Source organism: Corapipo altera, unplaced genomic scaffold (assembly GCF_003945725.1).
Source record: "Corapipo altera isolate COAL_440 unplaced genomic scaffold, ASM394572v1 49, whole genome shotgun sequence".
In the NCBI taxonomy this organism is placed as follows: Eukaryota; Metazoa; Chordata; class Aves; order Passeriformes; family Pipridae; genus Corapipo; species Corapipo altera.
In genome coordinates, this window is record NW_020884879.1 from 13,877,671 (window position 1) to 13,895,046 (window position 17,376).

The following is a 17,376-nucleotide window of genomic DNA, read 5'->3' on the forward strand; positions in this document are numbered from 1 at the left end:
GGGATTTTATTTAGACATCCTTCAGCTGAATGTTTTCTTCTTATTGCTGTGAAAGAAAAAAAAAAAAAGGTTGGATTATTCTTTTTCAGAAACATGTTGATAATGTGAGCCCAGGATAGGATGATTTGTCAACAAATTATAGCACAGGTTATTTCATAGAGAGTTCATTCAATAGCAAAATTTCATATGTTTGTACCAAGCCATCACCTCATCACAATACATTCCTCTTGCAGTTAGAATTTACCTTGTGCAGCTAGAATTTGTCCTGCACATTGAATAGATTTTCATTAAAAGATTTTAAATAAACCTTATCTTTTCTCAGTAACAATGAAGAGAAGTGGGTGTCACATTTTGCCTTTCACCTCCATCCTTGTGCATTTTGATGTAAGGCAGCAGAATGCCTTATTTAATTAAATAGGAATCTGGATTAACTCCAGCTGTGGGCCATGCAATCAGGGCTTGTGTGTGTTCAAAAAGGGGTGCTTTCCCTGGCTCATATTTCATTCTGGCATGGAAATCTGCTCTCACTCAAACCTGTCCACGTGCTGCAGCAAGTGATCTTCCCTCCCTTCTGAATCATACACTTAGGCACCCCCCACTACAATTCTTTGAAGAGAAACAAAAAAGCAAACAAGCTTGGCTTGTCCACTTACACTAGGTACTATTTAATGATAAAGGGCTTTACTTGTTCATGTATAAATCTAACATTTATTCAAGTTTATACTGTCATGACTGTAGGATGTCTTGTACTGTTTTATTCAGATTCTCTCCAGATGACCAAAATTTAATTGTCTGGTGCCAATCTCTTAAGATGAGCTTGATGCTCAGAAGTAGTTTTACCTTTCCTTAAATAGGCATATCATCATCATGAATGACAGGCACACTTTCAGTTCTTACTACTTCTCAAAGTATTTTTGCTACCACTCAAATGATAAATGTTATATAAAATAAACATGATAAATCTGACTGAAGTTGCAAATCTTTTTCTTTCCTGATAGAGGAAAATTATCACAGACCCATATATGCATTTTGGAGAGAGTCTACTACACCCACAATATCTATGTGTTCTCAAGTCTGAATATGAGTGTGCAAATGTGTGTATAAATTAATGAACTGACACATCCATGAGAATTCGTGATATATTTGATTTTCAATAGTCTTTCTGAGTATGTACTTTGCCCCTTTAGATGTCATCATCGATCCATGTGGTGCTTTTGACAGAATATGTCTCAACCAACAGAAAAGACAATTGTCAAATGATGTTGCTCATTGTTCATTTTCTTAGACTGGAAATCTTTTTGCAGTAATTTGATATGGCAAGTTTTCTCAGGCTATAAGCAGAGATTCAGACTACAGATGATAATGAAAACTAAATCAGAGTTCACCATGCATAAAAGGTTCTGAAACTTTGAATTTTTAAAATTTTGTAGCTTGTGTGGAGGTTACAGATGGGTAAACTCAAAACGTTTGGCCTTACCACAATATTAGATTTTCTGGCCAAACATTACCTGCCAAAACAAACTAGAAATAAATAGCTCACCATTTTCAGCAGAACAGAGCCATTTTCCCTCCGTTTTTTATTTCTCTTTTAGTCTTTCTTCCAATCCATCAGCATGAAAAGGCTGTTGAATGAAATTCTATAAATACATCCAATTATTTTAGACTTTCTAATAAATTCCTTCAAGGACATTGTAAATGGCAATTTTGATCACCATAAATTTCCTATTTGTTGTATAGGAATATATAGTTGCATGTGGCAGGATATTTCCTTGTATCCCATAATGTATCCTGTAATGTCTCTGGGGAAACTGAAATTTTAGATCTCACTTTCTTTCGTTCTTTGTTGTTGTTGTTTTTTTTTAAAAAGAAGAAGTAAAATTTTTCTCATTTTCTTTTTTCTCTTCAGGGTGTTATCTAATTAATTTCTTGCTGTTGTTCTTCACTGATTTTCCACCTACCCTTCATGCCAGTCCTTACAAAGAAACTAGTCATTATGGTACTGTCTCTATAACATTTCTCGTCAAGACAGTGGGTGAGAAAGTTTTAATGTCAGTTCTAGAATCTGCTCTGATGAGATTCTAATTAAGTTGCCAGTATAGAGAAAATTAGAAAATCACAGCAGTTTAAAGCTTAACCTTCAAGGAAGCTTGAGCAGATATGAATAACGTTATTTCTGAAAGGCAGTGTGAGTGCAGTTGCGGGCGCTAATGTGAAGCGATGCGTGTTCAGTACATCATCTTTCCACACTGTGAAGTGGAACAAGTCATAGCGCAAGTGTATGTTTAAGTGCTTGAGGATCGAAGATATACTCTTATTCTTGAAGGAAAATGTGGTGACAAAGGCAGTTTAAATGAAATCATATGGTCAAAAGTACCCTTATACCTTTTATTTGTCTCCAATCCAGGTCATGGTTGGGCTGCACCTACATCATTTCACTGTTACCAACTCTCACCAGCCATAAACAACCAGACAAGTTTGTATGACATATGAATATTTGAAGTAAACTCAGATTTATGATTACACTTCTATCTAGTTTCTCATTCTGGATGGAGAGCTGTTTGTCTCAGATTTTACATCATGTTCACGATTCTAATTTTAGCAGCATATATATAAGTTGTGGCAACTACATATATGCTTACACTCCACTCATTTGAAGACGAGGACATCTAAAGCAAACTTTAAGTGAAAACCTGCCCATCCACATTTTTATGTATTATCATTTTATCCTTATTCTGAGTGAATAAACATTGGAACTGCTCTGTACAGATATACCTCAGTGATAACTTGCAGCTTTAACAATACTCCAGATTTTTGCCTCCACCTCTGTTTTTAATACTGCTGTGGTTTTCAACCAAAAAACCAGTGCAAGTCAGCCAGGCAATCCCATGACAAACTCCACTAAGGACTTCACAGTTAACAAAACAATGAATGAAACATCATTCTGGCACACAGAGCAGCTTTCTGCTGTCTTCTACCGCCTTTGCTTTTTTTTTTTCCCCGAGTGGAAAAGCAACTTCAAAAACAAGGTGCTGTCATTTTAGCAAAGGAGAATTAGGACTGTGAAAGGATGAAGTGTCCTTGCACAGAAAGACTGCAGCTAAAATTGTATCAATATTCCTGTTATAAACTGATAAACACAGAGCTCCGTGAGGTCAAGTTGTACATGCTTGAGCTGACATGCCAATCTGCCAGCAGTCATATGGTTCTCATATGGCGACACGCCACAGATGCCAGGAAAATGTGAGAAGTTTCTGGCTCATTTCATTTCACTCTCCTGAATGCCATGTTTGCCTGCACACACACACACACACACACACACACACACACACACACACACATACACACACACAGAGTAGATTTTCTATTTTAAATAGAGCTGTTATAGCCCGTGTATTCCCATTTTCTTAAAGGATATGTGATAACTCACCCAAACTGATTCCTGAGACTTCATAGCAAGACTTGTCTTGGAAATGAGAGCAGGTTTTTTTTTTCTTACAAGCCTTCAAAACACTCCCCTAGCCATTTTTAAATGACATCAAAAGACAGAATTAGAAAAAGAGACAGACAAGATAACAACACATCATATGCGGATGCATTTTGCACTCTTATAATATACATTTAGGGAAAAGAATCTGAAAAGTTTTAGTTGTCTCAAATGAGACATCATCTAATCTCTAACAACATTAAAACAGCTCTTATTAATGCTTGAACAGCAGCAAGTATTTCTTTCTTTGGTTCTGTTTCTTCAATGTGCATTTTTGTATCAAAAATATAATGCCTCTATCTCATGGACTACATGATAGTACAGTAACAATTGTCTACATTCACGTTTGGTAAACAGACCACAATTATTCATTGAGTATATAATGCACAATTTACAAATTGTTGAAATATGTATTTCCGCATCAGACCATCTTTCAAGCTTTTACATTCTTTTATGTCAGGTTCAATTGTCTTCAAGATGAATTGTTTTCCTTTTCCTTCTTATAAACTGTTACTAAAGGGAAAAGGCTAAGACAAATATAACTATAGCCATTTTTAATGAAAAGATTGCTTCTACAACTGAGAGCGTACACTTCACCCTTGCCTCACCAAGTCCTGCTACTGTGATTTTAAATTAACTTACTTCAAACTGTTAATGGAAAAATATAAACTGGTTTTAGGCTTAATACGTGAAAAACAAGAAATTCACAATGTATGTGTGTGTGTATTTGTGTGTGTGTGTCTCCACACACATGCAACTATACAAGGAGTGGTGATTTCTCCATGCAGGACCGTGTTTGAAATTAATTCACCTCTGTCGCCTCACCTACCTTTGTCCAGAAATCTACCTCTTCAAGAACATTAAAATACCACATTTCTGACAGCCTCAAATACTTCAGATCAGTCTATAGGGAAATAATTTCTGTTTTTCCAGTTTAAAGTCTTTCCTCCTTAGGATTACACTTTCTAAAAGTTCAAGAACAGTAACTTTCTCGTGCGAAAAAAGGCTAGCATTTGGTAGTAATAGCCTCTAAATTTACAGAACCTGAACTAAAAAATTCAGAGAATTCTCTGTGCTCTGAAGATGTGAACACTTCAATAATAAACATTTAGATTTTTTTTTCATTTCCATTTACATGTCACTTGTAAATCGAGAGAGGAAGGTCAGGCATTAAGACAGTAGCCTACAGTTAAGGAAAAGCAGCTTTGACTCCTTGCTTGGCCTAAAGTTTCCTGCACAATCCTGCTCCTTAGTCTCTAATTAACTTCCCCCCCATCCCCTTCCCCAAACCTGTTAAGGTTTGGCACTTGACCTATAAATGTAGGGAACCAGGAATGCTTCTGATATTGTGGGTTCAAATTAATGTCCTATCAGCATCCTGGTGCTGGAGAAAAGCCCTTAATGTTCTTGCCAGCACCCTAAGTTTCACGGAAAAATGAGTGCAGATGCCAGTGAGAGCATAGTTGGGCTTTGGTGCGGTCCCACATCTTGTCAACAGGGAGGCCATGACCTCAGGGCAGGGCACGTCAAATACCAGAGGTCAAAGTCTCAGCTCCTGGCGTGCCTCACGTGGATGCACAGACAAAAAAAAAATAAAATGTGATATGAGAGTTCTGCAGATCCTGACATGACTTCTGTTAAGTATCTGAAAGACAAATACTAGTTGTATTAAAACTAAACCAAATATTTTCCCTACTAAGTCGGGGAGCACTACTGCAATATGCTTCAGTAACAAATTCCTATTTTCCTTCCTTCAAACCATGGTTTTAATATTGCTTGCATAGGTCTTTCTATTTTTTTCAGGGTCTTACCTAGCTTCTCAGGCTTGTCAAGGTAACTGCCCCATAGAGATTGCTTCAAAAAAAAAGGCTGTTCTCAATAGAATGATGAAACATTCCTGAAATATTTTTACTTGCAAGTATCATCAAAAAACAGTACTATGTGAAACAAGAGTCCTCAGTACAAGTTTGGAGTTTCCTGTTCATCTTTTTCTTGAGGTCGATATCTGTGAAAAATGTCACAAACACAAACTTGGATCTACAGTCCTTTTTAAGAAGTCTTTTTTTTTGGCCTAGTATATTTACTCAATGGACCCTTGTTACTACAATAAAAATAATAAAGAAGCTGAGGAACAGAACCCCAGTTTGTTTGTTGCTCTCTAAAACACATATATTTGCACAAATGTTTTGGAATAAACATTTGTGTTTGTGCTTGCGCAGCAATTAACAGATTGTAAATACCATCCAAAGTACACCATTCTCTTAGACTTATTGCATACACAACCCCTACTTGGATTTTGCTACATAAGACTTGGGTCTTGATTAGATTTCCTTTTATTGTTAGCCATCAGTGAAGATAAAGGAGTTCTTAAATGCAGTCAGTCTGATTTAACTCAATGTACTTCCTCTTGAGATTATATTAATGGAATCAAAACAGCAGCAGTTTCAAATATTGATTTCAGCATTGGAGACATTGTATATTGTGTATGTGCTATCAATACTATGACCTCCTCCTTCCAGTGATCAGAACAGTTTCTGTACCCAAACAAATGAAAATATTAGAACGTAATTCAGATGACAACAAACATTGTAGATGTAGCTCTATCTTAATACTCCAATCATAATTTTTTTTAACTTAATTTGTCAAGTTCATAACTATCACTTGAAACTTGCTGACAAGGAACCTGATAACACATCATATCAAATTCCATTTTACAACTGTTTCCTTGGAAACACAGGCATAAAAATGGGCCATGCACAATGGAACAAAATCAAAGAAATTAAAATAAACCTTAAAGAATTCCCATTAATCAGAAACTCTTTGCTTTGTTAAAATTCATGAAAAACCAGGGTTAATGAGTCTTACAATAAGAACATCATTGGTCCCACATTGCCATAGACCCTACTTGTTTTGGTCCCAGTCCATCAAATCACTTTAACATGTATGCAACTTTAAATGCATGAGATATCCCACTCAAAGAATGAGTCATGTACTTAAGGTTATTCATGGACTTAAGAACTGCACAAGAGGTGGCTTTGTCTCCAGAGGCTCACTGGTTATTAGAGAGAGCACATATACACAGACAGATATATATATATATATAGATAGATAGATAGATAGGTATATATGCACATTGCAGGCTATGCATACCTCCTTGGAAGCCATGCTCAAGAATAAAAATAACATATAAAATCCTCAAGTCTTCATATACCATAAGTTATGACTTCTGATTATTTAAAACCATGAGAAGATAACTGGATAAAGGTAGGAAGACATTAATTTTAAGCAATCTGTTTATATAGGGGTATAAATTTTATTTAACATAAAAATTGCATGCCAGTTCAAGAAGAAAAATGACTTTTTTTGTTGACCTTTGGGATTTTCTTCCATAGGTTTGAAGTGACTTTAGAGTAAGATTGTAGGTCACCTGAAAGAGAACTGTGCTGAGATTTACAGCTACCTTTCTAAAAATTTCCTGCCCATAAAGTTTGGTTTTGTAAATTATCAAGCAAATCAACGGTTTTCCTCCTTTTTATTGTAATCATTATGATAAAGATGGGTATGTAGATTTTTGTGCTTGCATTTGAGACCTAGCGCATCAGATTTATATGGCAGGACTATCAAAATGTAGATATTATGCTGGCAAATATATTCTTTCTCCAAGTAAAACAGTTACTATGTACCAAATAACATGTTAATTCTACCACTCCTAGGATTAAAAAAAAAAGCAATCTGATCAGAGGCTTTTCAGAATACCATTCGTCTTTTTTTCCCGTCTACATTTAGGTAAAAATGTTAAGAATAAAGAGGGAATTTCCCTTGGGGAGTTTATTCCATATTGTACATCGAAAAGTATCTCCTGTCTTTCTGTAATATAAGTGGTACCAACAATTCATTACTAACTGATAACAAAATCTGGTTATTATACAGTATGTTCAAAGATTTCAGATCTTAAGGTATTTTGCAAAGGAGTTATTACAGTCTCGTTTCTACAGACAGGAACACTGATGTACAAACCAACTTCTCATCAGAATTATTTATTCCCCACAGATCTTAGATTTGCACTGAGGTATTTTAATTTCACAGATTTTTCAAGGATCTCACAGCAATTGGACTGTAATGGATATCTTACTTGACCTAGGCGCAGTAAAGAAGAGATAAAACTTAAGCTTGCAAAGGGAAAGATATCTAATATAAAGAAGAAAATAGGTACCAAATGCTGTTGAAAATGAAGCCCCTTTAGTGTGGGTGCTTCAATTTCAGCATACAAGTCCTGAGACAAGGAGAGAAAATTCATAAATACTCGAATGTTCACTTTTTCTGCCTTTTCTCTTTCCCCATATAGTAAATAAATGTTAAAAGTACTCACCTATCTCTCATGAAACTTTTTTCCCAGTACTTTTGCCTCATTAGTAGAAAATGTGGAATATTTTAATCACAGTTTTGTACTCATAAGAATTTATAACCAGATATCATATAGTTGATATTTCTTTGGTAGTATACATCCACCTTTCCAGAGTTCACCTCCAGTTTTAGCAGTTTTTTCTTATATCTCTTAATGAAACCAAACCTTCCTTCCCCAAAAATCATGACTATTAATTTTTTCTTGAATCTTATCTATTCTTTGCATAGCACGTTGACCCTTAAACTTTCGAGATAAAAACTATCTCTCACTAAATATTTGTAAAATCTCTGCTAACCCTCACATCTCCTTGACACAAGTTAATGCATAAGAATTTGCATTAATAATTTCAAAACTCCAGAATCTGTTTCCTTTTTTTTGTTGTTGGGTTTCCTTTGCCTATTGTTATGTTTACTTTCACTTCAACAGCAGCCAGCTGCGGCAAATCTGATTTCCAGAGCCTTAGGATAAATGACTGAGGGTGTAAAACTTCTCAAAGTCACTTGAAATTGAGTTATTTATTATCTATTCCCTTATTCTTGTGTAGAGTGGTACTCTATTATTGATGTTCTCAAATTTTTTTTACTGCTGTTTTCCTCCCATGATTTCTGGCAAAATTTGTACATATAAGTGGAATACTGTGTGATTTTTGTTAAAGTTAAACTTAAATCAGGTATATATAACATGAAGAAAACCATGAAATGCAGTTGCTAGTTGTCACTGTTGGCATAAATTCAAATTGGCCAAGAAGGGACGCATGGGAAAGTGTTCTTCTTAACTGCCCTCACAGTTAAATGTGAATGCAGTTTCAGTGTTTACTAACTAAAGGTTTAGAACAGGATTTGAAACTGTTTTAATAGAATTCAATAGCAATTCGTGCCAACTGTAGAGAGAATCCTGAGAGTGCCCAGTTTCTTTATTTCATAGGGCCTAACTTTACATAAAGTTTAATGCTCATTCTTGGAGATCTTCTGTGAACCAAAAGAATGTTGTTACTTGCACAGTAGAGAAATACCTTTGTATTTCTTGGTTGCTAATAGGCAGGCAAACTGAGGGTTCAACCCATGGATTTAATTTTAGTAGTTGCTAAAATATGGGTACATGCTTCAATGAAGAACATGTCTTCTCACAACTGCACATGGCTATCACGGTTTATAGCAAAAGTTACTGGTACTCAGAGATAATTTTGTGTTGAGAGATGTGCCAAAATCACCATGTATATGCTTGACTATTTCTGGAAAATTGTAAAATTAATCCCAGTTGAATATAGGATTTAATATAGAGCTGCCATCTCCTACCAGGGACTAGAGTGGTTTTTTTCTAGCATAGTGGCTTTTGGTCTCTTTCTAGTTATTTTCAAATTTTATCCTACAGATTGTGCCAAATAAGTGAAATGAACAGTTTCAGAAGGCTTTAAATTATGTTAGTAACTAAATATGTGTACATCAGATTTCTGTAAAAATCATAAGGCCTTTTTTCCCTGGAAGTCCAACAGAAAAGATTTTAGGGCTCCTGTTGGACATTTCAGTCTTTTTTTGAGACTTAGTTTTACTGAGATTTCTGTTGGCCCTCTTTCCTCACCTTGTTTCTTCCTCTGAAACATTTATATCTCAGGAGCTGAAACATTTATATCTCAGGAGCATGTAACATCACCCACCTGTGTGGGAACTATCAGCAGTGTGGGAGCTGCCTTTCACCTCCTGATCCCAAAGCAAATTGGTTTTCCAAATTCTCTGTGAGTTCTGCAGGGTAATGTTGTGGCTGCCCAAAATCTGTAGAAGGATCTCCAGTGTAGGATAAAATGATGTAGACTATCAGCAAAGAACTTCCTATGTTTAATGCTACAAGACTCCAGACCTCTTGGTATGACAGGAAAGAGAACTGCAGTCACTGTCCATGTAACACCATCAGGAATCTCCCCCTGCAAAATGTGGTTAGTATCAAATCACCAAAATTACACAGATAAACTCTTTTTTAAAAAAAAATCCACTGCCTCTCATGTCTCTTTTGTTACTTAGTTTCTGAACCTTCTTCCCTGTCTCTTGGTCCTTAAGCATTTAGCTAGTCACACTTTAAGGAGAGTGATTCACGACGACTGAGAAAGTCAAAAGTCACTAAATTACCAAAGGAATGAAGTATTAAAATAAAATCTCCCTAAAGGTTGTTGATTTCTAATTTTATGTACAGAGAGGAGGGGCGGTGGGGAAGGTTTTGCTTTTCCCTTAATTCTGCCATATTGTCTGATTCACAGCCGGAGACAAACTGAAATGGCCATCTGGTTGATGTGCATACAAAAGGAGTGGTTTGCCAGACAAAGAAAGTACCTTTTATCATACAAAGCAATGCATCTCCTCTTATCAGGCTTCCATTCTGTGGCTCTGGTGGAACTGCAGGTAGGTAGGAGCAGACCCTATATACCACCCAGATGTAACCCCTGCTGTTAAAATAGTAATGCAAGGACATAACAGTCCAAGGGCTCTGTGGTACATTCATAACATGAAATATACTGCAATCAAACTGAATATTTTCAGCTCCTGGTTTCTGATTTTAGCTAAACCATTCCGAGTTCACTTATTTTCTTCTATCACAGGAGCAATTATAGCATTTTATGTTCAAATAATGATTAGAAATCAGGCTGGGACCACTGTGTAAAAGGGCCTTTCTAAATAGGGACATGTTTTTTGTAGCTATTTAATACTGTCCACAAATGCATCTGTCTACTTTTTGGGATGGTAATTCTGTGTCCACATGCATAAAAGAAAAAATTGCATAAAAAAAATCGTGGTTTTGCCCAATATCAACTTTTGCATTTTTAATCAACACACCTGAATACTTTCAAATGGACACTCCATACTAGTTTGATTTAATCTATATTTTAGTTTATAATGCTAATTGCAGTGTATACACTACTCAGACAAGACATGTCCCAGAAATTTTAAAAGAAATATTGACAGTAGAATATTATGATAGCCATTCTGCTTTCATGGTGATAGCTGAACAGAGGTATGCAAGAAATTCATGTTAGTTCACATGCACAAGACATCTGCTATGTTTATGACTTATTTTCCCCCTCTATGAGGTACATTCATTAGATGAAAGACAGTCATATGTATGAAGCACTGGCATTGTTGATCAAAATCAATCCTTTATTTCAATTTTCTCATCCTCTCTTCTCCATTTAAACCTCCTACTCTTGATACTGGACTCTGTTGACCTCCTCTTAAGGGGGTTTTTCATTGCCTTTGCTGAGATGATAACTAGGGAAGTAGAACATCCCATTTCCCCATAAAGCTGTCCAGGGAACTGGAATGGAAATTGCCCTGAACTGCCAATGGAAGAGACTCCACTCCTGAGAGTGGGTTGTTTGATGCTGATATTCCCCTTCTCCCGATTTCCTTTCATTTTAAATGATTTGTAAAAAAGATTGAAGCAACATGTTTTTCTAACTAGAATGAGGGTCAAAGAGATAAAGCCAGCAGACAAACAAAAGGAGGGTAGGGAGTGATCCCACATTTCTAGGCATTGTTGGGAAGTTCATTTCCCTGGTATGTGGCAGGCATGGCAATATTATTAAATGTTCCCCAGGCAACAATTGCTAGGCTCCAAATTCTGTATTTTTATTCCAGAAAACAAAACATTTTCCTTTTACAATCAACATCCCTTCCATCAATACATAGCAAAATGAAAGCTGTTTCATTTCAGACAGTGACTTTCACTGTATTTATGCTGTTGTGATATAAGGTCATATTAAAACAAGGAACAATCAACTTAAAGATTGATCACAGAATATGGGAGTGTAATTACAGAAAATATTCCAGTAAGATTTTACAGGTCCAATGCATTATTTTGAAATAAATGTGCACAAAGGATGTCTTGAAAGATGTTACTGAATTGTAAGTGTCAGTCATGCAAGAAGTAGAGATTTAAAAGCAGTCTTTGTATTCACAGGTCCATGACACAAAGTCCCTATTTGGAATGCGATGAAAGAACATTCAAGGACAAAAGCGTTTCTGGCCCTAAATTTCCCTTCACTTCATTCAATTATCTAGAAAACCTATCCTTTTCTTCTCCTCATAATATATTACTTTAAATTTCTATGCATTAAGTGAAACTTCCCTCTGTTGGGGAAAGCCCTCCAGATTTCTCAGCCATACAGTGGCAAATTTCAATCGGGCCAGGCTTTTTTCCATTGATCTAATGCATGTGTGTATTGAAATGTGCTGTGTATTACGTGTCACGCATTGTCACCCACTGAACAAGAAGTAAACCCATTCATTATACTCAAACCAGTCTCTGAAGGTGATTTTACATTCCTGTTCCCATGCAGGGACCCCGTCAAGCCTCTCCTCCAACAGGAAATAGTGTCCTTGTAGAGATCCTCTGAAGATCATGGTAGGAGAAAACAAACTCTGCAATAAGGGCTCTCCTCACTGTAGGTGTGGGCTGGGGCTTGTCAACCAGATTGCCTGATTTGGACTTTGCCCTCTTTACCACAGGAACAAAGCAGACTTCCCTGCTACTCCCTTTGTAATCATCATGCGAAACAAACAGAAAATAAAATACAGTGAGGAGGTAGCCAAAGGCAGAAAATTACCGGGGTTTAGCTACAATTTAGAGAGATCCCAATTCGGTGTTTCTTGTGGCCAAGTGGATTTGCTTGTGGCAAATCTTAGTGACCAATGTCTAAATGTCTCACTATGCAGGTTGGTTGCCATAATAAAGATATCAGGTATTCAGATGTTTTGACAAGGTCCACACAAGAACCTCAAGCTTATAGTATTGTATTTATTATTTTACAATGTTATATCAGCTCTGTTTTGGAAACTGCATCATAGGAAATGCCCCTGCGATACTCAGATGTTTCCCTGGATTGTTGTTCTGAATGAACTGGACACTAGCAGCACAGTCAGCTGTAAGAAGATTCAGTTCTGGGAGAAGTTGCTCATACACCTGATCTGCTGTGCTCCCTGTTATCACATAACAGGAAAAAGCAGTGCAAGACCTTATAATCCCAATCAAACTTCTCAACTGAGAAAGTAGAAACCCTCTGGAGTTTATGTCTAAAATTCCCTCCTCGTTCTCCTAGCAGCACCTCTTTGTCAGATCAAAGTTTTGCCACTACCTCTTTATCCAACCCCCAGATTGCTGGAGCAGCAAAATACCATTTTGCCAAATCAAAACAATGGGCTTACACTGGGCCATTTCTGTCACAGTCTCTTGGCACCTGTGTACTCATGAGAGGGAGCATAGCTCTTCTCCTATGCATGCAAAAAGTCACGTTGGTAGAGAGGAACAGAGGTAGCTAGTGCAAAGGCAACCTATTTATTTGTTTTGCAGGCATAAAATGTGCAAGGTAGGATGGTCAACTATAGGTGCAAAATCAGTCAGATGGAACAGAAACCTGGAGTTTAAAATGTGACCCATGCTCCACACCCAATCAAAAAATAAAATACAAAAAAATTGCCTTTGATAACGCTCTGTTTTACAGAGACGTATGTGCCAAGGACTTATTCAGACCCAGTGAAGTTGTTGAAAAGACTCACTGCTGTTAACAGACTTTGAACCAGGCCAAAAGACTTTCTAGAATATTTCACGAGTAACGAAGCTAAAAATGAGTAGCTGGAAAGGCTAAAGGCGACAGGGACATTTTAAAATGTGGTGGTAGAAAAGCAAACATGCAAGCGAGCAAACCGAGAAAGACAGTGACCATCTGCCACACGGAGCAGGGGCGCAGACGTCGATCCACTTCTTGTACCAAACCAGGCCAGGAAGATCTTGGGGCAGGATCCTGCGGGCAGGGGGAAGGCTGCCCTTCACTTCCTCTGTCACCTCTCAGTGTGTCCTTCTTGCTTCAGCCTGGCAATAGAGCTTCAGCCTGGAAGTTCTCATGTGCGAGCTTGAAAACAGTGACAAGAACATTACTTTACCTTCCTCTAAAAAGAAAGAAACCATAAAAATTAAGGACACCATAAAAAAATAAGTTTAAAAAGTAGAAAGAATTAGGAAAAATAAAGGAATGGATATGTGTCTTCATCACCATTTTCAGATAAGCTCACCTAAGACCCTTGGCTACTCACACAGTTGCACAAATGACAGAAAACACCTGGCAGGTACCGCTCTGCCTGTGTGAGGGAGGAACTTGGGCATTTGGAGCTGCTGGTGGTGTGGGTGGTGGCCAGGGGGGGACAGAGTGCTGCAGAGAGTCTGACCCCAGCAGACTGATCCTGTAAGGTACTGATCCACATTGTCAGGGCTGTTGGGATTCTTGCAGGATTGGGCCCTCAATGCCTATACTTTATAAATAGTCATGACAAAAGAGCTGTAGTCAGATATTCATACAAAAACGGGGAAACAAGAATCACTGTAATTAGCAGTAGATGTGGAATTTTTAGCATAAATGGGAAAACCCAGCATTTAATACATACCGCAAGGTTCATTTGCAGCCATATAATTGCTGTAAGCTAATGCCTGATAAACCCTGCCTAAATTGTGTTTTTATTATATCTATTTTATTATATATCTGTATTTACTCTGACAAAAGTTGGACAAACTTGTCCAAAAGACTAGGGGTCCATTTTATGTACTTGGGTGTCCAAGCACCTGCCAGCTGTTTGTCCCTTGAATTGAGGACATCATGTTTTCAATTTCCTTCAATAAAGCTATGAATCTGGCAATTTGCTGGCCTGCTTCAGCTAAACAGAAAGGACAATTTGAGAAAGATCATAGTTCAGGCTCAGTCAGACGGAAACGATTGAAAACAGAGAGCTGGCTGCTATGTTTCCCCAATGCAGCTTGCTGTCGCAGTTTGACTGACAAACTGACTTTTTTGAGGTGCTCATGCCCATTTCAGTCAGAGTTTATTGAAGGTGATTTTGATCTTCTCCATGAGGCCACAGCAGCGGCCATGCCATCTGTCACCTTGATTGCATCGTGGATTCTCTGGAGAGAGTGCGATGGCTCCTGATCATTTACAGATTGTGCTGCTTTCGCCTCCATAAGGACCACATGCACAGAGCCAGATGGTGAACATACACGCTTATTATAAGTCTTTATCTCTGTGCAGGAAGGAGAGGCACCATTAGATCTCCCTCAGGAGCTCCACTCCTCTCTACCGTCATGCTGCTCTTCAGCAAATACAGTCTTCTTCAGCTGTCATCAACCTACCTCTGAAAATTAAAAAAATAAACAATAATTCCATCAGCGCAGGCACGAGACGTACAGACACTGCCACAAAGCAGCTCCCCCCGCCCCTTCCCCCGGCACACACACACACTCGGGCTCTTGCGACTGTCAGCGTTAGGTGGAAACAAGTTTGTTCGCGAAAAGACAGTTAATGTGCAATTAGGAGAGACTTCTTTGTGAAAATAAAGCAATGCCATCCTGGTTGTTCTTGGCACATTTTTAATTCAGTGCGTTCTCTCTTTAAAGCAAAGCCTGAGCGCGCGATTGCTGTTTTTCCAAAGGCAGCTTTGTGTTTGTGTCTGTGTTTCTCCTGTCGGAGAGCACTGATGGGATTCTGGTTGCCACGGGTTGCGTGGCTGAAATCTGACTGTCAGAGCTGGGGAAAGGAATGGGCTGCAGGGAGCTGTGCTGGGGCTGGGGCCTGTTGGGTGAGGCAGCAGGGCAGCCACCAGAGAGGCGATGGCAAATGCTGTGTATCAGTGGGCCACTGTAAATAGATTCGTTGAGTCCTCCCAGCAAAGAACGATCCTACAGTCACTCTTTGCTGAGGGAGAGGGGAGCTTTGGCAGCCTGCATGTAGCACAGACACTCACCTCAACTCATTTAATACATGTACCACACACATGACCTCAGGTAGGGGTTGCCAGATTGCACAGTTTGAGTGTTTCTGAGAGTTCCCTTTTGTTTTTGCAGTTTCTGCATAACAAACCCTTAATTCCTGGTAACACAGTTTTTCCTTGTTAGCTACTGTGTTTCCACTAAGTTGCAGTTCCTGCTTTAAAGAACTGTAATTGTTAAATTTCAAAATCTTAGCAGAATAACCATTGCAGACACACATTTCTGGGCTTTGCCAAGCACAGAGCATCCTTCAGAGTGAAAACCTGGCCTGCTTCCAACTACAGTGTCTTTCCTGAAGCACATGGAGATTAATTTGTTTGTTTCTTTCTTAAAAGTGCTTCTTTTCTGAAGACTGAATGTCAGGCAGATAAGATTCAGACACGAGACTGACACCTTCCAAAATGCTAAGGGAACTTGTTAAGGTCACTATCCCAGATACAGGGATAAAAATCAGGAAAATGAAAAGTAATGGATTAAGAAAGATGAGTGTGATAGATGAAGATATCATCAGTTACATTGGTTTTTCTTCGCTCTTTCTCTTTGCATGTAAAAACAGGGCTCATATCAATGTTGTCTATGATTTCTCTGTATTAATCATTGGTAGAAATACTACAGCTGTTAAGCAACTTCTACTACAGGAAAACTTCAGCTTCAATATGCTGAGGTTCCACTCCACTTTTCCCTTTATTCAAACAATGGGGAAGAGAAATGTACGTTTTCTTAAAAAATAGTATATATCTCCACAGGTAAAGCCATGTTTAAATGCTAGCTTTGGCATCTCTCGCAGATGACACCAAATCCTTTTTTTTCCCCTACTTTCAATTAACTTACTGTATCAAATTTCCAATTTTGGCACAAAGCTTTTAAGATTTTACAGATTCATTCCCCATACTTTGTGTTTCAGACCCTGGATGCTGTGGCATCAAAAGACAAAAAAAAAAAAAAAAAAAGACCTTCTCCTCACAAATTAAAAACAAGGCTTCAATGAAATTAAATAAGGAAAAACACATGCATAAGCTTACTGTATACCAGTCATAAGCTTATATCAGGGCATTATATTAGTTGTTTTACAGGATTGTGTAGGCTACTAGGTGATGCTGGTGTTAGATTTTGTGAATTTGTAATTCCACTAGAAAATATAAGGCCTCTACGTGGTATTACAAGTGCAGTACATAGAAAAATCCCTGTGGTAACTAGCAATTTTTTCTACCTTCTTTTGTCTGGGTCTGTCCATCCCTAGTATCCCTTCCAAATTAGGTTACCATGTGGCTATCATGTATCCCCTCTGCGGATAGAATTATATATTGTGTTCAAAATCTCTGATTAATCTGATTAAGCTAGTGAGTGACTAATCCTTTAATCTCTTTGAGAGCACTGTTATGTCTGCTATGTGTCAGATTTGTAACTAGTAATCAGTTAAGCAAATGCTAAAAGTTAAGCAAAAACTATTTTGGACCCACTTTAGCAGCTGCTTTTGGTTAGTGACCTTTATAGTTGAAACTGTGTGGAGAACATGAGCGAGAAGAAGAAATTGCCCGTGGTGGCAAATCTTGCAGTTGCAAGCATATCAGTCGCAAGAACCAAGTTGCTGGGGCTCCCCTAGTCTTCAGTTAATTACAAATAAACAGGTAACTTCCCCTTTGCTTTGCTTCTTTTGCTCTGGAAAGCAAATACAACACATGGTTTCTGT

At 37.9% G+C, this 17,376-nt stretch overlaps 2 long non-coding RNA genes across 3 annotated transcripts in view; one reads left to right on the forward strand and one right to left on the reverse strand.

The window, feature by feature from the left end:
- Window positions 1-8: 8 nt before the first annotated feature.
- LOC113944998 lies at window positions 9-8,140 on the reverse strand. Its single transcript, XR_003526909.1, has 3 exons — window positions 7,854-8,140; window positions 3,428-3,515; window positions 9-46 (listed from the first exon to the last, which is right to left on the reverse strand). It is a non-coding gene; the product is annotated as an uncharacterized LOC113944998 (long non-coding RNA).
- Window positions 6,335-17,376, forward strand: part of LOC113944999 — a 40,016-nt gene continuing 28,974 nt past the window's right edge. The window contains exon 1 of one of the 2 annotated variants that reach the window (XR_003526911.1): window positions 6,335-6,748. This is a non-coding gene — a long non-coding RNA (uncharacterized LOC113944999). The remainder of the gene's footprint in view (window positions 6,749-17,376) is intronic. The other variant, XR_003526910.1, reaches the window with a different exon arrangement.